Source organism: Chenopodium album, chromosome 18 (genome assembly GCF_948465745.1).
Source record: "Chenopodium album chromosome 18, dcCheAlbu1.1, whole genome shotgun sequence".
In the NCBI taxonomy this organism is placed as follows: Eukaryota; Viridiplantae; Streptophyta; class Magnoliopsida; order Caryophyllales; family Amaranthaceae; genus Chenopodium; species Chenopodium album.
Window position 1 is genome coordinate 21,672,964 of NC_137851.1, and position 12,884 is coordinate 21,685,847.

Below are 12,884 nucleotides of genomic sequence, written 5' to 3' on the forward strand. Positions count from 1 at the left end.
GCTAAAAAAGAACCGATCCCTTAAACCCTCTCGGCACTACTTTAAACAAGACATGATCAAATTGGGTATAGATGAGGATTTGAGGGAATTGTTTAGCAATCTTCGCATGAGCACCTTTGTGAGCACGTGTTACCGTACCTACCTTGATCCAACTTTGGAATTTTTGGCTACGGTTTCATGTGAGGTGGTAGAGGATGATAACTACCGGGTCCATTTTCAACTTTTCAACATTCATCATGATCTTTCTCTTGCCGAGTTCAATGCGGCACTCGATCTTAATCCGGGGGCGAGTGTCTTGCTCCCTGAGTTCTTCTTAAAAAATGAGTATGACCAAAACTCCTAGTGGAATAATATATCGGGGGAAGGCAATTTCATTACTCGGTATGCCGCCATAAGCAAGGTATTCCAATCGTGTCTAAGGGTTCTTCATAGGCTTTTGGGATATTCGATAATCCCTAAGCAAGAATCGGGAAAGATGAGTCAATTGGAGCTCCGGATACTTTAGTTGGCTACTAGAGATGAGTACCGGGGTCATTTGAACTTAGGGTACATGTTCTTGAGATATTGCAAGGGGTTGCAAGAAAGGGAGTCCGGGGAGATCCCTTGTGGTAGTATGGTTACGAGGCTGGCAACCAACCTTCATCTTGACCACTACTTACCCTCTTGTACTCTGTTGGGTAGTTCGAACACCCTCTTCCTCGACATTGCACAATTGAAGCAAGTGCAATTGGCCAAGAATGAAGATGATGAGGTGTTTGATTGGCTTAGGGAGAACAAACATTGGTGCTTTCTCCCTAACCCCTCCTTGACTTCTATCCACCGAGAGGATGTGCCTAATGTGTGGCATGTACCCTTGAGTAACAGCCTCCCCTATGGTGATGATGATGAGGAGATGGGAGAAGAAGAAGAAGAAGAAGAAGAAGAAGAAGAAGAAGAGCAACAACAACAACGACTACCACGATAACAACATCAAGAAAAACAACATCACAAATTTGCTAACCCCGATATGGATGCTCTAAGTGCACAAATGAAGGGGATGCAAATAATATTGGAAGGCATATACGACCAAGAGTTCGAGGCAATTTATCACCAAATGAGAGGCATCTCGGAGATGCAACAAGGTATGTTTCTCCAACAACAACATTTATATGATGCGAGTGTTAACCGTGGGGAGGTCTCCCCCGCAGTTAACTACCCATACTTTCCACCCCAACTTGGTCCTATACCAACAAGTGGGTACCCATATTGGCAAGGACCCCCGGGGTCCAACACCGTGACTCGCTCATTCCCTGATAAGCACGGTAACTACGATTACCGTGTTTCCAGCGGGAGCAATTATTGGGGTGATCCTAACTACCCCTATGTTCACCCCGATCATCAACTACCGCTCGCTTTGCCCGAGAAATATACTCCCCTTGCCCCTTGGCAACAAGACAACTTCAAGGGGCACTATGGTTGGCCACCCGGTTACATGGGGGGATGGGATCCTTATGGTCCCCCATCCAGGTTCTCCTATGACGGGGATGACCATGATAGTGCCGGCCCGAGTGGTAGCTAGTTCCCCTATTTTGTGCCTTTTTCCTCCATCCCTTATTTTACGTGATGCTTGCTTTGTATTGATGGGATGTTGAGATGTATTCATGTTTAGCTTGGGGGAAATTTATTTTATTAGGGGTTTATCACGGTGGCCAATATTGTTATTGTGCATTGCCTTGTCTACTTTTGTCCTTGATGTTGGATAATTGCATATCTTGGTCTATTATTGATGGTGTTTGATTATTGTTTTTATGAAATTTCCGTGTCTTTTCTTTCTCCCTCGATAATGTTGTTGTTGTGATGATTTCTATGATGATGATGATGCATGTTGTTTGCTCCCATGAATCCAAAGCCCTATTATCCAAAACCCTTGAATCCAAATCCCTTAAATCCAAATCTTGTAGTTTAAGTAATTAGTTGCTAGTTTAGTGTATAGTTCCTTTAGTTTTCTTTGCTTATTCTTAATTTTTGGTAGTTTACCTTGATTTTTGCTTTGTTGTTTCTTTTTATTTAGTTTCGCTTTCTTTAATTTTGTTTTGAAGTTACTAACCGTTTTCTTTGTTCATAGCTCTATTTTCTATTTTTCTTCTCACTTGGCTTTGATGATGATGTTATTGATTCTTGGAGCTTAATGAAGGTGGTTGATCATTTGCCTTATTTTTATTCGCATTGCTTGGAAGCCCGGTGAGATCCTTCTTATTTTCTTTCTTTTATTTCTTTACTTTTCTTGGATGCATAGATTAGGATTAGTTTTAAGAGAAGTTGAACGGTTCGAGGATGTATGCTTGTAACACCTTGGAGTGTTTGGGATCATTGGCGATGTTGTCAATTGATCACTTGTATGACGATTGGGAATTACGTGTTATACTTGCATCTGTACTCCTTTCTATATTTTCCTACTCTTCCTTTTTCTTTGCTTTCCTCTTTTCTTTATTTTTCTTTACTTTTCTTTCTTTTCCTTTCTTTTCATTTCTTCTCTTTCTTTTTGTTTTTGGTTTGTAAAAAGTTTTTGAGGCTTTATTTTTATTTTTTTTATCTTTCTTTTGAATTGGACTATATACCAACAGACTTTTGCTTTTGAATGAACATCTTCCTAATTGGTAGTGGTATGTACGGTTTGAGAATATGCTTGGTTGATATTAGAATGGCGTATGCTAAGGTAGCGTGTCTAAGAACTAGGGGGATCATGAAACCCGATTCTACTTATTTGTGGCATGTTTGGTAGTTGCTTCCTATGGTCGATTTGACACCAATAGTGAGTTTTTGCTACATCCATGCGAGGTTTACAATTTTTTAAGCCTTCTACACTTGCATGACCGGCATGGATCCTTGACTATTGCGGACCTTATCTAGAATCTTGACTCATACTTCTCAAGTCTGAGACCGAACCATCTAGGGAGGACAAAGGCATCTTTTCGGGGTGGTAATTTTTCTTTTCTAGGGAAGTCTTCATTATTTTTGGTTTTTGGTTTTACATTTTCCTTCTTGCTAACCATTTGAGCCTTTTTCCCTTCTTTTCAAGCCACATCTTTAGTATTTTGAGCCTTTTGTTTCATTTTTGTTCCATTTTTAGTTTTTGTGAAGCAAATGATCATGTTATGAGATATTATGGTATATGAGTTTGGGTATTGATTCTTATTTGTAAGCAAGCTTATTTTTGTATATTTTGTGAATAATGGGAAGTGAGTAAATGAAAAAGCCGTCCATAGTTAAGAGAGGCGAGGACAATTGTTATGAATTTGAAAAATGCAAAAAAACAATATAAAAGTGAAAACTGAGAAAATGCAAAAATATTTTGATGTGAATCTTTTCTCCCTTTTAATCATTGACAACAATGCTTCATTTAAGCTTGGGGGAGAAGCGTTTACGCTTTTTGTATATATGATTGTGAGTATAGCTTTGAATAAGCTTGGGGGTGTTAGTTTTTTTTTTTTTTTTTGGTGATTACTTAGTTATGAGGAGAAGGTTTGATCACCCTTTTGCTTCACTAATTAGGAATACCACCAAATTCTAAATTTTAAGCCTACCCTCACCCTTTTTGCCCTTACGTTACAACCTTTGAAAGTCCTTTTGACCTAGAGATTGAGTCACATATCGGGGGAGGGAATTATGAGTTATAGCCTATGGAGAGGGAAAACATAGTCAAGACGTCGAGTAGCCTAAAATATGTTCTTTTCCGGTTCCTTTGAGGAACTATTAAGATGCTCACTAGGGGGAGATTTGAGACTAGTAGGGAGAACGCGGTAAGATTGAATGGGATGAAGGTTGATTGTGATTACTAGTTCTCTACGCTTAGGTTATTTTATGTTTCAATCAACCTCGGATATATTAGAACGTGCATACCCTTATTTGCTTAAAAAAGTTGTTTATTCATTTGAAGTGTAGTCATTTTGTAAAGTCCAATTCGTAAAGGTTTTGATTTACTTTTCTTTTAATTTCTTTTACTTCTGTGATTTGCCTCATGTTTGTTTGTTGAGAGTTATGGGTTAAGCTCTTAGGAAACCTTTACGAGACCTCACTCGTCCTCATAAGCGACTTTGGGGTTTAAAGGGCTTGTTGTAGCTAAAACAACCGTGATTCCTACGATAGTGAGTCCTAGTGTATATTCTCATCTCGTGTCTTTTGTTTTTCCTCTTTGAATAAGTCTTTCATCCCTTTCTTGCTTTCTTGGTTTACTCGAGGACGAGCAAAAGTTTAGCTTGGGGGAATTTGATGTGTGTCATTTATGGCACTCATTTGTTCTTTTTTAGGGTGATTTTAGATTGCTTTTATAGATCTTTTCATTCCTTTTTCCTTAGTTTTGCTCTTTATTTCTTTAGTTTGCACTTTCCTTAGTTGATTTTCCATTTTCGTGTATTTCTTGGTTTATTTTGTCTTTTTTCCCTTTTATTTGTTTGTTTTCTTTCATTTTCAGGTTAACATCGTTTCCAAGGATTCCCGAGGTTTCTTCCCGGGTTTTGCATTGATTGGGATACTTAGTGTCTTCCATTTGTAGCCTAAGTATGGAGATGTGCAAGTTCCAAGTTTCCTTAGGCCGTGCATTCAAGCCATGGGGGCACCAAATTTGGTGTTGAACCCACCGTCAAGGTGTTTAGAATCTGCCATGCTCTGTGTTCATCAAGCACACCAAGTGGAGCGCACGAGGAGCATCAAGTTAAAGGGAAAAAGAGCTGCCCTTCTCCCAGGTGCGGCCGCGCCTGTTGCTCCCCCTATTCTGTACCCTCTTTTGCGCGGGCACACATCTTCTTGAAGAAGGTCGCGCTTGTACGGGTCTATTTTGGACGATCTAACCAACTTCTCTTTGTTAGCTTTACTATATATAGATTTTTCTTCTATTTTTAGAGGGGGAATTAATTAGGGTGATTAGAGAATTTTTAAATTATAGATTTTTAGAGAGAGAATTCATTGGAGAATTTTGAAGATTAGAGATTTTCATTCGAGAAGAATTCTAGAGAGAGAAACTCATTGTTATTGATTGATGATTCTAAGTAAATTTCCTTTTATTTCATCAAAGTTTGTAAGGATTTCTTTTACTTTAATGCAATCTTTAGTTTTTGATTTCAATTGCTTTGTTGATTGTTCAAGTTTATTGATTAGTTGATTGAATTTGTTTGATTGAAATGATGATGATGAATTTGTTGAATTGCTTAGTTTTGATCTTGATTTCTTCCATGGATTGTAAGTAGGTTACTTGCTCGGGATGTGGTGAAGCATATTTGAGTGATGTGGTGAAACTCATTGTTATTGATTGATGATTCTAAGTAAATTTCCTTTTATTTCATCAAAGTTTGTAAGGATTTCTTTTACTTTAATGCAATCTTTAGTTTTTGATTTCAATTGCTTTGTTGATTGTTCAAGTTTATTGATTAGTTGATTGAATTTGTTTGATTGAAATGATGATGATGAATTTGTTGAATTGCTTAGTTTTGATCTTGATTTCTTCCATGGATTGTAAGTAGGTTACTTGCTCGGGATGTGGTGAAGCATATTTGAGTGATGGATCATAGCTAATTGGGGGTTCTGATTGATTTAGCATTGTGATTAAATTGGTTGATTGATTTTATGCATGTGTGTGATTAGTTAAAGAGTAGCTAACTTTAATTGTCATACTAGATTGCATTGTGTGCCTACATTGATACGGACCATTGATTTGTAGCTCGCATTTTTCAATTGAGCTTGGTTAGTGACGTTCCTAGTTAGAGTCTTCCGTAGTTGGCGCTAGCTAGACCTTTAGGAGATAGCTTGTTGAGCTCTTTTGATTGCATTGTCTATCTTCCCTCGCAATACTCGAATTAATCAATCTCCAACCCGATTAGTGTGTGTCCATTGCAAGTACATGTGGATCCTAAATTCCTAGTGTCTTGATATATTGATTTACTTGGTTTGATTAGTTGAATTAGATAACTTACACTACCATCTTGTCTTTCGAAGTAGCTTAACATTGGCCGTAGCAAACTTCCCCTCATTCCTAGTGGTTCGACCCGAACTTGCCCTATTACTAGGTGTAGGTTTGGTTATAAATTTAGTTTGATTGGAGGAATTTTATTTTCCAACGAACTAGAATCCACCCTCCGTCTGTTCTTTATTTTCAAAAACTCCAAAAAGATTTTTGTTTCTATCGAGGCAAATTTGTAATGTGTCTTTGTTTTGTTCTTGCTTTGGACTTAATACTTTTGGACTTGTATAGTTAAATGCTTTTCTTCTTAAATGGTAATGGTATGCACGGTTTTAGAGTATGTTTGGTTGATTCTAGGATGGAGTATGATAAGGTAGTGTGTTAAGAAATTTTGGGACCTTGAAGCCAAAATCTACTTGTTTGTGGTAAGAAAGTGTTGCTCCCTTCACTACAACAAAATGAAGCTAAGGTAACAATTTAAAACCATTGCCTAATATTAAAAAAGTGTTGCCTTGTTCCTAAGGCAACGCTTATGAGGCGTAGTTTATGCCCCCGTTGTCTATTCATAAGGCAACACTTTTTAGTTCAAATGCAACAACTTTAAAACCCAAGGTAAAATAATACCTAAGACAACAATTTAACAAAGGCAACAAATGAAAATTGTTGCCATCTTAAAAGGCAATTCAAAATTGTCACCTTATGTCATTATATGCAGCAACATTTTCACTTGTTGTATTTGCTAGCAATAATACATAAGTGTTGCCAAATAATTTAAAAACAACACTTAAAAAATTGTTATATAAAATTGAATAGCTAGAATAAATTAGCTATTTTTTCCTAATTAAAGTACATTGTTATATAATATTGAAAGAGTGAAATATGTTGTATTCTTGTGAAGTTTTTATATAAGAAAAATGTTAATCATAAAAACATGTAATAAGCATTTGACTTGAGATCCCAAACCTATATAATTACTTCGTAAAAAGAAAAAAAAGCAAAAGCAGTATCAACATGTTTTCAACACCAAATCTATCTCAATAACCTATTGTTTCATAGTATGTCATACGCTATAATATTAGTCTAGTTAATAAATATAAGAAAAAAAATTATATCCAAACAAGAAATAACAATAGAAATGTTAAAACAAATTCAAAATGAACAATGACGTCACATTCTTCTTCTTCTTACACACTGCCTTCTTCATCTTTATCTGGTTCATTCTCCATACTATTCACTCCCTGCAATTTTTTTTCTTAAGAAAGTTAGGAATTAAAATAATTTGTATTTCAAATGTCCTAATGTTAATACATAACTAATAAAAATAATGAAAATAATAAAAAAAAGAAAGGTATAAAATAATAGATATAAGGTTTGGATGATTTTTTTATTTTTTTTTATTTTTTTACGAAATAACAAAACTTAATATGAGAATTCTATACAATAGCACTAGCTCTAAAAATTACATATGATGTCATGGAAAAACATATATTCCGTAAAGTAGCACTCTACTCTTTATTAATACGGAGTAATACACATAGTAACCTTATTAAGTTAATCTTATGGCTAACCCATAATTAATAAACACCTAATTACTAGAAAATGATAAGTATATCAAATACAATTCAAGTAGAAACTAGTTCTCAACAGTAGCATTATTCGAAATCTACTACTTATTCAGTAGATTTTTTTTATTTTTTTAATACAACTTAACTAGATTTTCCCTTTGCAAAATATTTGCAAATTCAAGGATGGAAATTTAACTAGCTTGAATTATAACCAACAGAAATTTAATAATAACAATTTCATACTACTATTACCACAAAGTTACTAGGCTAGCTAAATAAGGCATATATTAATGTTGATAAAATTGAAGCATTCTTTAAATTAATGTTTAACACAAAAAAAATTCTGCAAACAAACATACAAGGTACCAGACCTAGCAATAAATAGTAATGTAAGGGTATTCGAAATTCAATGAATATTTTGTGAAAGGAAGATGACTTCTAATGTGTCTTTAGCTGTCGTGGAGAATTTCCCAACTTAGTTATATCTCTCAAATGCACCAAAAAATTAAAAAAAAAACAAAGAAAAATAATAAAGACCTTAGTCACTATCTACCTCTACTTTGCGTAATATAAAAATCAAAAGGTTTGTACCTTGGATGTAGAAGCCGAAGAATGAAATAGGAACTTTTTTGTCGTATTACCATCTTTCTCACATTGATTATCAAGAAATAAAGAGCTATACATGCTTAGATTAAAAGACATTTGAGGATTGTTTTGTTGAAGTTGAGAAATGATGGAGCTAAGACCATTTGCTATCCCCCTTCTATCATGTAGCCTTTTATCCTCATAATATATTTGTAGAGTTTCAACCTACTGAGCATGCTTCTCTTCAACTTCCTTTTATCAAAGCCTTCTGTTTTAATTTAGTTGATGAAACACCCCTTCCATAAAAATTTAATGAAGACTTTATTAGAACCAATGAAAGTTGAAATCACACAATCAACACTAGCTATATGCATATTGAACAACGTAATAAATGAATATCAAATTCCAATTTCAGTTCAGAATCAATTAAGAAACACAAATTTTTGTATGCGGCTGGCCACATGGTGCGGCAGGGGTTACTTGTATGGTGTTACTATAGGTGTTACTTGTTTCTGGGGTTACTTGTATGGGTGTTACTATAGGTGTTACTTGTTTTTGGGGTTACTTGTATGGGTGTTACTGGTTTTGTCAGGGGTTACTTGTAGGTGTTACCTGTATTCCGGGGTTACTTGTATGGGTGTTACTGGTTTTGGTCAGAGGTTACTTGTAAGTATTACTTGTATTATGGGGTTACTTGTATTGGTGTTACTAGTTTTGGTCAAGGGTTACTTGTAGGGTGTTATTGGTTTGGTACGAGATTTTGGTCTGGGGCGGTTACTTAACCCATTCAAGTGTTCCATACAAGTAACCCCAGAATACAAGTAACATTCTACAAGTAACACCTACAAGTAACTCCAGAAACAAGTAACCCAGAATACAATTTTTTTTTCAAGAGTTACTTGTACGATGTTACTGGTTTTGGTCAGGGGTTACTTGTAGGGTGTTACTGGTTTGGTATAGGGCATACGTACAAGCAACCCTTGAACAAGTAACTCATACAAGTAACCTTGAATAAGTAACTCATACAAGTAACCCATGCATACAAGTAACACTTATATAAGCTAGTAACGTAACTTATATAAGTAACCCTTGAATAATTAATCATACAAATAACCCCTGAATAAGTAATCCATACAAGTAACCCCTTAAAAAAAACAAGTAACCCCTAAAAAATACAAGTAATCAGTAACTCTTGAAAAAAATAAAACAAGTAACCCCTGAATGATACAAGTAACCCCTGAATAAGTAATTCATACAAGTAACTCTTGAAAAAAAAAAATATAAGTACCCCCTAAATAAATAATCATACAAGTAACTCCTGAAAAAAAAAATACAAGTAACACCTGAAAAATACAAGTAACCCTGACAATACCAGTAACTCCCATTATTTTTGCTGACTTGGCAGCAGGCCACATAGCAGGCCACACCATGTGGCCTGCTGCACCAAAAAGGCACTGATTAAGAAAACATTGAAGAATAAACACACACTAGTTGTCCCTCTTTCTGCGCAAGGAGTATAAAAATTCGTAGTCTGTATTTGTCAATAATTTAACACATAAACAAATCAAGCACCTAAGTTGCGTTGGCCATAAAATAGTATTATGCCCATATATAAGTAGCTTCCTTGGAAACATTTAAAATGCATATGTTTAATCAAATTCAAATCAAACAATCAAAACAATTGTACATGACTACACTAATTTAACTTCGTCACTGCTTAAAGTTCAAGATTATGTTCAAAATGTGGTCATAATAACTTTTCACTTGCTTGAAGAGTTTTGTATCTAATTTTTCTCAAAGTTTGGTTTTTTTTATTTTTCAAATAGTAGTTTGGCTAATTGATTTACTAACATCGTACTTGTGCTACTACTAATTTCCCACCTAAGTTTGGCAATTGGCTGGGTATGCTGTAGATTATTTAAAGTCTTTTCTTTTGTCTCCACTCTCTAATTGGATTGAGATGACCTAAGCAAGGAGATAATTGCAAGTCAAAGAAATCATGACAATGAAGGTTTGCTATCAAAGCTGCTTGTGAAAAGTGGATTCCCTTCAGAAAATCCAAAGACCAAATTAAAGTGATGTATGTTCTCTTATTGTAACTTGTTTTCTTTTCGCATCCCACAATGAGTTATAAGACTTTAGCAAAATGTACATATTAGTAGTTTATCTTATACTATAAGAAACATTTGGCTTAGCTTGCGTTACCGAGCCTAATTAAAGATTCCTCTTATAATTAGGTATACAATTATATGATGAATAGTTTATCCCTCCTATGACACGTTACCGAGCCTAATTACAAATTCCTCTTATAATTGGGTATACGTTATATGATGTTTAATTTATCCCTCCGATGGCATTTCTATTAGCTTTACTAGCTAAAACAATTCTTAGACTTTGGTAAGAAAAATAAAAAAATAAAAAAAATAAAAAAATACAAAAAAAAAAAAAAATTATGACAATTCAAAGTATTACTGTATAATTAGACTAAATTACAGTAGTTCGTTTCAAACTATCTTAGTAATTAAAACTTGCTTAATTTAATTGTTTGACCCTAAATCATGGACCAATATTATTCATTTGTAACATGTTAAACATCATCACACACTACCCTCTATAACATTAGGCCAATTTTCTTTCACACATACTACGGTAGTATAGGATAACAAGAAGTCATATATAGAGAGTATTTTGTATAAAATGATTGAAACCGAAATCCAAAAGCTTTCCAAAAAGAAAAAACCACCACAATTATTTGTATCATCAACTAATTGCAATTATATATATATATATATACCCACTCCTTAACAAATGCATAATCACCGCATGCAACAACCAGAAAGTAGATATTTTTTGTAATTCAATCAATCATAAGGCTAACCCAGAAACATAACCAACAAAATTAAAAAAAAATAAAAATAAATACAACAGAATTAAGACAACCCAGAAGATATGTATATCTAAAAATCATATCCAACATCAAATCAACTAGTTAAAAAGATTAAATTCACTTGGGAGATAAAAAGGGCAATGGTAATTTACAAATGAAATTCAGAAAACAACAACAACTTTGCCTGCATCAAACCCAACTAGTCAATCATAAAAGCAACAGAAGCAGTGTGAGTAGAGAGCAAAGCAACTAGTTAATTACAAAACAGATACTTTATACTCTTAATTAACTCTCACCTGAGTAGAAACAAAGGAGGTGGGTAATCGATTGATGGATATGATGATTTTAAGGTGATGAGTGTGTTGTATAATGAGATCAACAACTGAAAAGTAGAGTAACTGTTGATTCATAATGAAAAAATTTTGGAGCCAAAAGTAATTCACCATTTCGCCGGTTTGGAGAAGAAACCAGGGTTGAGGAGTTGAGCTGTTGAGGATGATGGTTTTTTTTTTTAACTTTTTTTTTAATTATTTTGGGAAATAAATGTGGAGTATCATATAATCTCTAATGAGAAGATATGAGGGAAAATAGTAGGACTCTAGGACCGACTCTGTTCTCCACTTTTTCTTTTTTTTTTCTTTTTTTTTAAAATTGGGAATAAATTAAGGAATCTTACTTAGGTGGGTTGTAATGTTAATGAAACAAAGTTGTAATGTTATATGACGAACAAATTAAAATGTTTAAAGGTTAAAAAAAAAAGTTAAAATGGTTAAAAGTCGTTTGGAACTTGCTAGTTTGTGGATGGTAATCTATTATCTGGATAAAATAAATTTAATATAAAATCCAAATTATTTTTATTTTAGGAACATATATAAATAAAATAAAAATTTGGATGTACAACAAATATTATATTCGTATTAATTTTTCCCTAAAATGATTATTAGTTAGTCCGCTATGAACAAATATTACCCCCTAATATAAATAAAATGATGTTTATGTTCCAACGATAAATTTACTCTCTATAAACAGGTAAAAATTAAAGGCTTATAAGTAAAAGTAACTATAATATCCTTATAAAACTTATTTCAATGACAATTTACATAAAATCTTATCAGCTTTAAGTTACCCAAGAACTTAAAAGTTATCCAAAAGTTGGCAAAAAATTTACCTTACTGAATTATTTCAAGTTATTCTAAAGCATATTTAATTTTATCTAGGCTTACATGAGCTTATTTTCTCTAAAATAAGGGGAATAAAGGTGAACACAATAAAGTCTTGTTTGCAATAATCTTTGACGAAGTTTTATACAAATGTAATATTGAATCGAAATCAATATAACTGTAATATATCAAGGAGATCTAAAGTCAACTGATATGAAACAGATCCACCCAAACCTGTGTTGAACCTAAAACTCCAATTTGAGCATTAACCAATGCGAATTTAATGGCTTTGCTCAAACCTAAGATGGACCCGATAGTTATTTGCCTGACTCAAAATTAATCTGACCCAAACCGAGGTGGTTTAAAAGGGTAATCTCGACCATTATGACAATTTATTTTTAATTATACAAATGTGAAACTCAAGTAATTATATAGAGTAAAAAGAATCATATAGTGAGTTTTACCATTAAGTTTTATACAAATGTGAAAGTCAAATTGTATGTTAATAAGTTCTATAAAAATGTTAAAGTCAATTTGTTTTAATATGTTAATAAGTGTTATGCCGATTTAACTAAATTAAATTTAATCTCAAATGATTCTAGTTTGACAATCACTTAACCCGACGCAACATCGACCTAGACAAATATCTGGTGTAATCCGAACTATTTTGAGCCGATTTGATGTTAGTCCAACTTGTTTTCGAACATAACAAGTTGAATTATTGACACCACTATTCTAATCCTAACGGATCAGGT

The 12,884-nt window shown here is 33.8% G+C and overlaps 1 long non-coding RNA gene across 1 annotated transcript; it reads right to left on the bottom strand.

Annotated features, from left to right (window-relative positions):
• Positions 1-6,900: 6,900 nt before the first annotated feature.
• Positions 6,901-11,597, bottom strand: LOC145590609 (uncharacterized). The gene is made up of 3 exons (XR_014102109.1): positions 11,266-11,597; positions 8,089-8,378; positions 6,901-7,170 (listed from the first exon to the last, which is right to left on the bottom strand). It is a non-coding gene; the product is annotated as an uncharacterized LOC145590609 (long non-coding RNA).
• Positions 11,598-12,884: the final 1,287 nt, after the last annotated feature.